Below are 10742 nucleotides of genomic sequence, written 5' to 3' on the forward strand. Positions count from 1 at the left end.
GGAGACGGCCTGAGGGCAGAGAGGAGCGCCGAGGAGATGGCCTGAGGGCAGAGAGGAGTGATGTGTTGACAGCCTGAGGGCAGAGAGGAGCGCTGAGGTGATGACTTGAGGGCAGAGAGGAGCACTGAGGAGACAGCCCGAGGGCAGAAAGAAGCACTCTGGAGAAAGTCTAATGACAAAGAGGAGCGCGGAGACTGTATGAGGGCAGAGAGGAACACTGAGGAGACAGCCTGATGGCAGAGAGGAGCACTGAGGAGACAGCTTCTCTCCTCTCCTGAAGATTTGAGACAATGTAGCAATGCTAGCAAGTTTGAATAGATACATTGCAGCAAAGTCTTAGGGTATGTGCCCACGATCAGGAAGAGCAGCGTTTCGGACGCAGCTCATCTGCATTCTACATTACAAGCACATTGGATGGGATTTATAGAAATCCCATACTCACTGTGCTTCTATTTAACGCTGCGTAACCTCACTTGCGGTGTGGGTTTACGAGCCACAGCATGTTAACTATCTGCAGCGGAGACGGTAGTCTCCACTGCGTAGTTTCACCCATAGCCATTCATTAGATGCGGTGACTAGAACGCAGCGTTTTGGACGCAGTGAAAATACGCTGCTTTCAAAACGCTGCTATTTCCTGATCAAGGGCGCATAGCCTTAGGTGTTTAAAGAAGCACTCCCATGAAAGTTGTTATCCTCTTAATATTTTGCAGTCATCATCATATTACTTAGCACTGTGTACTTACAGTTGCTCATTTTGCCTTTCTACCCAGCTAATTTGTCTCTTTATTCTGCTCTATGTAAAAACAGGAAGTTTCCTGTCCCTGCATTTATTATTCCCTTCTTCAATTTCTGACACAGCTGCTCCCTTATTCCCCCTACCAGGGACTTTTGCAGTGACTTATGACTCATTCAGGGAAAATTTACCTCCTTTTTCTACATAGAGGGCAGAAGGATTCAGCTAGTCAGCTTTTAAACACATAATGTGACAGGCCTAATGGAATAGAGAAAAATTGACTGGTTAGAAAGGCAAAATTAGCAATTGTAAGTAAACAGTGCTATATAATATGATGACTGCAATATATTAAGAGGATAGAAACTTTGATCGGAGTGTTTCTTTAGGCCGAGGGGATACGGCTGTTGATTCTCTCATGCGAGACAATCGGGCCGATTATTAGTGATGAGCAAGCACTAAATTTCTCGGGTACTCGTTGCTCTGGTCGAGCAAATTGGAATGCTCGGGTGCTCGACCAGAGCAACGTGCCCAATGTAAGTCTATGGGAAACTCGAGCATTTTTCAGACGGCTCCCCCTTGAGGTCTGCAGAGGGCATAAAAATTGCCTAAATCGATGGGAACAGTGCTCAAATGACATGGGAACAGCATGGGGAAGACCCCTGCAAGCATCTCTGACTCCCAGGTCACTGCTGTCAACAATGTTTTTAGAGGTATTATGCCACTTTTACGGACTCACAACAAAACATACAAAAACTAAACCAAAATGGATTTTCCAGGGATAAATGTTGAGGAACATCCTTTCTAGGAAAATGACTTGTATATAAGGCAAAATAAATATCTAAAAACAAAAATGCTCCTCCACACCTTGGCTGTGTTCACACGTAGCGTTTTTGATGCTTTTTTTTACACTTTTGCATTGCTTTCAACCGTGAAAACTGCATTCATCAGTAAATGTAATTTTAACATTTTACTACCTTATCTGCCCATGTGCTGTGTGAGACATGATCAGACATATTCATTCAGTGCTGAAAAGACATGGGAACAGCATGGGGAAGACCCCTGAAAGCATCTCTGATTCCCAGGTCACTGCCTAAAACTGTGGTCATCTCATCAGACATGATCCTATATTACTGTGGTAATAATACAGACATTTTTGGCAACGTGACAAATATTAAACTCCATTTAAAATGGTCAAGGTGTGTGGCAAGGGACGGGGAAGTGGACGTTATGGTGATCTTGCCCACGGCCTCTGCGTTCTGAAACTGTGCCTTCTGAAGGAGCACAACAAACACCCACATCATGTCGAACTACCTTCCTGTCCCAATTTCTAGGGGGCCGCGGAACACCACTATTGAAGCCAGAGCATTGAGAAAAGGCTGTTGGTGGGATAGCAGATAATGCTTCTAGTCAGTCTGCCACCACCACCACCCTGTCTTCAACATGGTCCAGTCTCAGTAGCCGTGAGTCTGGACCACATTATTATTATTACTTTAGTGCAATTTATTCCATGGCACTTTACATATGAAAAAGGGGTATACATCGCAAAAACAATTACAATAATCTTGAAACCTTCAAAAAGCACCATTTTTGTTCAACAGTAGGCCAGAGTCAGAAATGATGGGGTAGAGAGTCCCAAAGAAGGGAGGATGCACGGGAGAAATCTTGTATGCGATTGTGGGAAGAGGAGTTAAGAGGGGAGTAGAGAAGGAGATCTTGTGAGGATCGGAGGTTGCATGCAGGTAAGTACCGAGAGACTAGGTCACAGATGTATGGGGGAGACAGGCTGTGAATGGCTTTGTATGCCATGGTTAGGGTTTTGAACTGAAGTCTCTGGGAAATGGGGAGCCAGTGAAGTGATTGACAGAGAGGAGAGGCCAGGGAAAAGTGAGGGGACAGGTGGATTAGTAGGGAAACAGAGTTTAGGATAGATTGGAGGAATGCGAGAGTGTTAGAAGGGAGGCCACAGAGCAGGAGGTTGCAGTCGTCGAGAAGGGAGATGATGAGGGCATGCACTACTGTTTTTGTAGATCCGTGGTTGAGAAACATGTGGATCCGGGAGATTTTTTTACTTGGAGTCGGCATCTTCCTCACCCTGATCCTCCTTCCTCCCACCATTCCGAATGCCCTGAGACAACTGATCTCATACTTGAACACTCCGAAGAACTGTTTTGTTCATCTTTCCATTTATAGATTTTGGCCTCTCACTTGGTCCACTTGAAAGTGGAAAGAGCTTGGATATGTGGTTTGAAGGAGAGATTAGAGTCCAGGGTTAACCCAAGAGCTGTTCACTTTTCCATCGATAGATTCGGGCCTCTCGACCGGCCAGCTTTGAGCAGGCAACAGAACATTGCATGTAGCGATTTGAGCAGCCATGGTCACCCGAAGGTGACGGTGGGAAAGTGCAATTACTGTTGCAAGAGGTGGATAATGGTGAAACACAACAGACAGACAGTCAGGTGGAGGACCAGGGTGCGGAAGTGGAAGACGAAGCAGTAGACGATGAAGTCACTGACCCAACCTGGCAAGGGGAATTGCACAGCGAGGACAGCAGCACACAGGGGGAGGGAGGTGTAGGACCACAACAGGCAGGAACAAGCAGTGTGGTGGCCACAGACACAAGGTGGGCAACTGCTCCTCGGAACATCAACAAGACGGAAGTTGCCAGTACAACTGTTAGGTCTTCCCGAGACTGGTTCTTTTTTAGAGACTGTTCAGATAACCCCAAAAAGGACATTTGCAACATCTGCCAGGCCAGCATCAACAAGAGCACCAAAACTACCAGCCTGACCACCACCAGCATGCTCAGGCACATGATAGCAAAGCACCCAATTAGTTGGGCCGAACGCCAGAGCCCAGAAACTCTGTCTGCGGATGACACCACTGCCTCTCCTGCTGTTGTGCATGCATGCAAATCCCCTGTCCATCGTGCATGCGAAGATGCCTCCCGCCCTGCACCTGTCTTTGCAGACTTGCAACCATCACCGTTCAGTTGTCCCTACTACAGTCCTTGGCATGCAAGCGCAAGTATGCAACCAACCAACCACCCACAGGCCGCAATACTAAATTGCCACATTTCTGGACTGCTTGTTTGCACTTGAAAAGTTGCCTTTTAGACTTGTGGAGGCGGAAGCTTTCCACAACCTCATGGCGGCGGCCAGGAGTCCATACTCGATCCCCAGCCGCCACTATTTTACCCGGTATCATCGCCGCCTTCCACAAGCGCGGGTCCCAGAACATTATCCGTGCCCTCCCCAGTGCACTTTAGTGGGAAGGACCGCCTAACCACAAACTCGTGGACAGGTGAATGTGGCCAGGGACGGTTCATCTCACTGACGCATTCCACTGGATTAATATTGTGGAAGCCGGGACCCAGTGGGTGGGTCCTCTTCTCGCTTCTCTGTCTACTGAAACGGTCGCTGCTCACAATTAAAGAGGAGGCATTGCAGGCGGAGCAAGGAACTATACAGGGTGATACTACTCAGCCCAGCCTCATCTCATCTCAACGCGGATTGAGTGATAATGAGGAGGCGAAGGAGGAAGAGAACATAGACAGTCATACTCTCGGTGAGAACAGGGAAATCTTGGCTGTTGGCAGTCTGGCACACAAGGCCGACTTTATGTTCCGCTACCTTTACCGTGACTATCGCGTTGTACGCATTTTGGGCATTACAGAAAACGAGAGAATTCTTGGAGACGGAGGTGTGAGGTTCTGACTAAGGAGGATGTCAGTCTTAGATCGGTTGCAGAACGGAGGGCACGGGAGGGGAGATGATACACAGAAATGAGGGATGAGATATAGGCCGGTGCAGAACTGTAGACAGCTTGGTGGGTGAGATAGATAAGTTTTTATTGTATTCAGTAGTGATTTTTTAACCTAACCAGTGCAATGACTGGCACAGAGTAGAGGCGTCGGTGAAGCGACTTGATAGAAATACGACCCTGGCTGCTGCATTCAGAAGAGATTGGAGAGGAGACAGTTTGTTTAGAGGGAGACTGATTAGAAGAGAGTTGCAGTAGTGAGCAAGAGTGACAGTAAGACTTTTTTGGGGGTCTATTCCCATGCACCCCTTTAGACGCAGACATGGGTATACCTTTCAAGAATTGTTCTATTTTATGTCGCCCTCCTCCTTCTCCTCATCCTCCACCATCATATCACCAGGGTGACTGTGACGCAACACCCACATAATTTTTTTAAGGTTGTTTCTGATTAGAGACGAGCGAATATTTCAATATTCGTTTCGGATTACAATTGCCGTTTTTGCAATATTCGCCAATGTATTTGTCGAACGCCATTGGATTCAATGGGTGCCAAAACCAAACGCATACACAACACCTTCAAATGGGACCAAAAGCTGTCAAAACACATCAATTTAGGGGCAGTCACAAAGAAAGTGCCATCAATTGACCCAGAGTACAAGTAGTATAATTATTATTTATTTTTATGGGGCCAATTATTCTATTGTGTTTTACATGTCTATAAGGGATGGGTGAGGATACAGGAAAGTTCATGATAGCACAAACTTTACAGCTACTATGGGGCTCTTGAGCGGGGGAGAAAGTTGGGCCCTCAGAATCAAATCCTCTGGTGGGCCCAATGTTTTTCACTCTGACCCTTCTTCTCGGTGAGAGTTGTATTTCACCTCAGCCATATTCTTTAGCTCGGTGAAAGGACTGGCATAGAGTGAAATTGTATCTACCACGATTGTCATTTCTCCTCCACCAGGTTGCGCCCATTGTCACACACGACCATGCCTAGCTGTATGTTCAGCGATGAAAGCCACTGATCAGGCTGCTGTGTTACAGCTTTCAACAACTCTGCAGCGGTGGGCGGTTTGTCACCTAAGCATTAAGCATATTACCTTCAGCACAGCCTGTTGCCGCTTGGCCAAGGCAGTGCTGCAGTGCTTCCAGCTTGTGACTGATGTGGTCATTTCGGAGATGGAGGCCGAACAAGAGGAGGAGGAGATCCAGGAGCTGAACAATGTGATTACATTGAGATTACATTGGCGAGTCTGGTTTTCATATTAAAGAAAGATCCTACTGTGTTTTTATTTATTTATTTATTTTTTACGTCTCTTCAAATGTGTATTGGAGTTTAGCCTAATTTTTGGCAGCCCTTGAAATTACTGCATATGCAATAACAGTATAGGAGACACACTCCTTAATAATGGGAAGGGCAATTCAAATAGATTCTATATTCTAGAATATTAACTGTCTTATCTGAAATTCTTTTACGAGTGAGGTATCGCAGTATGGATAGCGTATTACATCGATCCAGCCAGGTATTATTGCCTTATACTGCGTGCTGCTGCCCCAAAAAATTTAAAATCCATTCTATTCCCTATTGATAACGCTGTTACATGCATTTACAATAGGGACAGGTGCTGCTAGGTGGTATCATCACGAGCTACAGATGAGTGTTCATTCTGGTCGCATAAATGTCTTCCACAGTCCATAACTTTATTTTTTTTATTTCTTTGGCATTATATACAAGTCATTACCCTGGAAAGAATGTTTCTTAACATTTTTTTCATTTTAGCTTGTTTTTTGTATGTTTTTATTTGTCAGTCCGTAAAAGTGGCATAATACTTTGACCACATTGTTCACAGTTATGCTATTTGTCAGCGGCCAACTGTGAATAGGTTTGAACCTACAACTGCAATACTTTAAATGGAGTGTAATATTTGACACGCACACAAAAATTGCTGGATAACGTCAGTCATATGGGATAACGTTTGATGGCCACGGTTTCAGGCAGTCGCCTAATAGTATGGTATTTGTCAGCGACCAAGTGTCAATTGGTTCAACAAAACACAGGTGGCTGACTTTAAATGGAGTGGAATATTTTGCATGCTTCACAAAATTTCTGCATTATTATGGCAGCCATATGGATCACATGCGTCTGATCATTGAAAAAAGTTCCTCTACTTCCACAATACAGTAATGTGAATAAAGTGAAAACAATCTGGCTGTATTCTGCGAACAAGCAAATGGAGCTGTAAAATGGTGTACACTGACACACTGCTACAATCTATAAATGGAAGACAATATTTTCCATGTTCACTACAAAATGGCTGGATTTGAACCGCAGTTATATGTGATATGTCTGACGGAGAGCCACGGTTTTAAATTGCAGGCCTGTAGTTTACTAAAACTATTCTTCACAACAACCTCGTGTGAATAGCTTTGCTGACACACTGCAAGAAAACGGAAATGGAGACCAGAAATGGCTGAATTTGGAAAGAAGAAATATGTGATACGTCTGACAGAGAACCACGGTTTTAAAAAGCAGGCCTGTAGTTTATGAATACTATTCTTCACAGCAAACTCGTGTGAATGGCTTCACTGACACACTGCAACAAAATGGAAATGGGAGCCAGAAATGGCTGATTTTGGAACACAGTTATATGTGATACGTCTGATTGAGAACCCCGGTTTTAAAAAGCGGGCCTGTAGTTTACTACTCCTATTCGTCACAGCGACCTTGTGTGAATAAATGTAAATGGAGGCCGATATTTTCCACGTTCACTACAAATTTCTGGATTTTTATCGCTATAATATGGAAAAGATCTGGCTGTATTCTGCAGTGCTAATAAGCAAATGGAGCAGAAACATTGTGTACACTAGATTGCTTTTTAAGCAAATAATCAGGATTAAGATAAAAAAAAAATATATATATATAGCCCTGGCCCCTGATACCTGGGGCTATGTCTATAAATATCTGTAAAAGCAGCAGTCAGAATGTGCAATAGACCCTCTTGTGCTGTATCAAGAACTGCAATCTGTCACATATACTGCCTGCCTTTCTTTTTAAGCAAATAACCAGGATTAAGATAAAAAAAAAAATAACCCTGGCCCCTGATATCTGGGGCTATGTCTACAAATATCTGTCACAGCAGGATCAGTCAGAACGTGCTATGGACCCTCTTGTGCTGTATGCACTGCAGTCTGCCACATATCCCGCCTCCCTGCCTAACTCCTGCTATCACCACTGAATATACAGTACAGACCAAAAGTTTGGACACACCTTCTCATTTAAAGATTTTTCTGTATTTTCATGACTATGAAAATTGTACATTCACACTGAAGGCATAAAAACTATGAATTAACACATGTGGAATTATATACTTAACAAAAAAGTGCGAAACAACTGAAAATATGTCTTATATTCTAGGTTCTTCAAAGTAGCCACCTTTTGCTTTGATGACTGCTTTGCACACTCTTGGCATTCTCTTGATGAGCTTCAAGAGGTAGTCACTGGAAATGGTCTTCCAACAATCTTGAAGGAGTTCCCAGAGATGCTTAGCACTTGTGGGCCAATTTGCCTTCACTCTGCGGTCCAGCTCACCCCAAACCATCTCGATTGGGTTCAGGTCTGGTGACTGAGGAGGCCAGGTCATCTGTTGTAGCACCCCATCACTCCCCTTCTTGGTCAAATAGCCCTTACACAGCCTGGAGGTGTGTTTGAGGTCATTGTCCTGATGAAAAATAAATGATGGTCCAACTAAACGCAAACCAGATGGAATAGCATGCCGCTGCATGATGCTGTGGTAGCCATGCTGGTTCAGTATGCCTTCAATTTTGAATAAATCCCCAACAGTGTCACCAGAAAAGCACCCCCACACCATCACACCTCCTCCTCCATGCTTCACGGTGGGAACCAGGCATGTAGAGTCCATCCGTTCACCTTTTCTGCGTCGTACAAAGACACGGTGGTTGGAACCAAAGATCTCAAATTTGGACTCATCAGACGAAAGCACAGATTTCCACTGGTCTAATGTCCATTCCTTGTGTTCTTTAGCCCAAACAAGTCTCTTCTGCTTGTTGCCTGTCCTTAGCAGTGGTTTCCTAGCAGCTATTTTACCATGAAGGCCTGCTGCACAAAGTCTCCTCTTAACAGTTGTTGTAGAGATGTGTCTGCTGCTAGAACTCTGTGTGGCATTGACCTGGTCTCTAATCTGAGCTGCTGTTAAACTGCGATTTCTGAGGCTGGTGACTCGGATAAACTTATCCTCAGAAGCAGAGGTGACTCTTGGTCTTCCTTTCCTGGGGCGGTCCTCATGTGAGCTAGCTTCTTTGTAGCGCTTGATGGTTTTGCAACTGCACTTGGGGACACTTTCAAAGTTTGCCCAATTTTTCGCACTGACTGACCTTCATTTCTTAAAGTAATGATGACCACTCGTTTTTCTTTACTTAGCTGCTTTTTTCTTGCCATAATACAAATTCTAACAGTCTATTCAGTAGGACTATCAGCGGTGTATCCACCTGACTTCTGCACAACACAACTGATGGTCCCAACCCCATTTATAAGGCAAGAAATCCCACTTATTAAACCTGACAGGGCACAACTGTGAAGTGAAAACCATTTCCGGTGACTACCTCTTGAAGCTCATCAAGAGAATGCCAAGAGTGTGCAAAGCAGTCATCAAAGCAAAAGGTGGCTACTTTGAAGAACCTAGAATATAAGACATATTTTCAGTTGTTTCACACTTTTTTGTTAAGTATATAATTCCACATGTGTTAATTCATAGTTTTGATGCCTTCAGTGTGAATGTACAATTTTCATAGCCATGAAAATACACAAAAATCTTTAAATGAGAAGGTGTGTCCAAACTTTTGGTCTGTACTGTATGCAGCTGGATTAGTTCTCAGAAGGACTGTTAGTTCAGATGGATGGATAGAGATATATATCTCTATCCATCCATCTGAACTAACAGTCCTTCTGAGAACTAATCCATCTGAATATATATAGTGTACATTTGCATATATACACAGTATATATATTGTGGAATACCTATACTAACTATAAACAAGCAAATCTCTCCCTGACTCAGCAGCAGCTCTCCCTACTCTGCCTGTTTCCAGGGTAGACTGTGACGAGCAAAGCGGCACCAGGTCTTATATAGACCTGATGACGCTGTGCGGCCAGCCAATCACTGTAATGCCCACAACCAACATAACTACGGCATTACAGTGCGCGGCAAGCAATCCCTGCATGTTCATTGGCTCTTTAAAGAGCGCCAAACATGCAGGGCGGGGACCCAAGCTCCCGCTCGAGCAACCCGAGAACACTCGCCGAGCTTGTCGAGCACCATGATGCTCGGGCGAGTACCGAGTAGTGAAGAGCACGTTCGCTCATCACTAGTGTTGAGCGAGCATGCTCGACACTGCTCGGTACTCGCCCAAGCATCACGCTACTCGGTAAGTTTGGCGAGCACCGAGCATTTCCGGGTTACTCGGGCGGGAGCTCGGGTCTCCGCCCTGCATGTTTGGCGCTCTTTACAGAGCCAATGAACATGCAGGGATTGCCAGCCAGTCACTGTAATGCGGCAGCCATGTTGTTTGTGGGCATTACAGTGATTGGCTTGCCGCACAGCGTCACCTCGAGTATTTAAAACCGGGCACCGCCATCTTGGATACAGACGCTCCGGATCAGACAGTGTAGGGACAGCGCTGCTGAGCTAGGGAGAGATTTTTCCTGCGAAATAGTTAGTGTAGGGTCTGTAAAGGCTGCCAGAACAAACAAACAGTCCTTCTCAGGACTAATATCCATCCCAGATATCAGGCAGGCAGACAGGCAGGCTGTATAGGAGACGCAGTGGTTATACCAGCAAACGCTGCATTACAGTCCTGTGTGCTCCTGTTTCTGAAATTGCTGGACTTAGCTGCAGGTCTCGGGGGCCAGTAAAAATCCTTTTATTTCATCTAAATCCTCTTATTTTTCCTCCTACACACTGTACAAATACCCGTCTTATTAACCTCTTGGTGTCCCCCCCCCCCCCCCAAAAAAAAAGTGTGTCTCTGATTTTTCAGACACAAATATATCTGTTGAAAAGAGTCTGGTATAAGCCACAGGAACAGAAGTGTGGTTTTGCAGTTCCACGGGTAAAATCTCTGTAGTACCCAGTTTTGGGCTTTTGGTATCTAAAAAAAACTAGTTTGAGTGTGTCGCTCACTGTTCAGCCGCAAATCTATATATTTTAAAAAGTGTGGTATACACCAGTAAATT

The sequence above is a fragment of the Phyllobates terribilis genome, unplaced genomic scaffold, assembly GCF_046119375.1.
Source record: "Phyllobates terribilis strain yellow unplaced genomic scaffold, ASM4611937v1 Scaffold_5__5_contigs__length_657084704, whole genome shotgun sequence".
NCBI lineage: Eukaryota > Metazoa > Chordata > Amphibia > Anura > Dendrobatidae > Phyllobates > Phyllobates terribilis.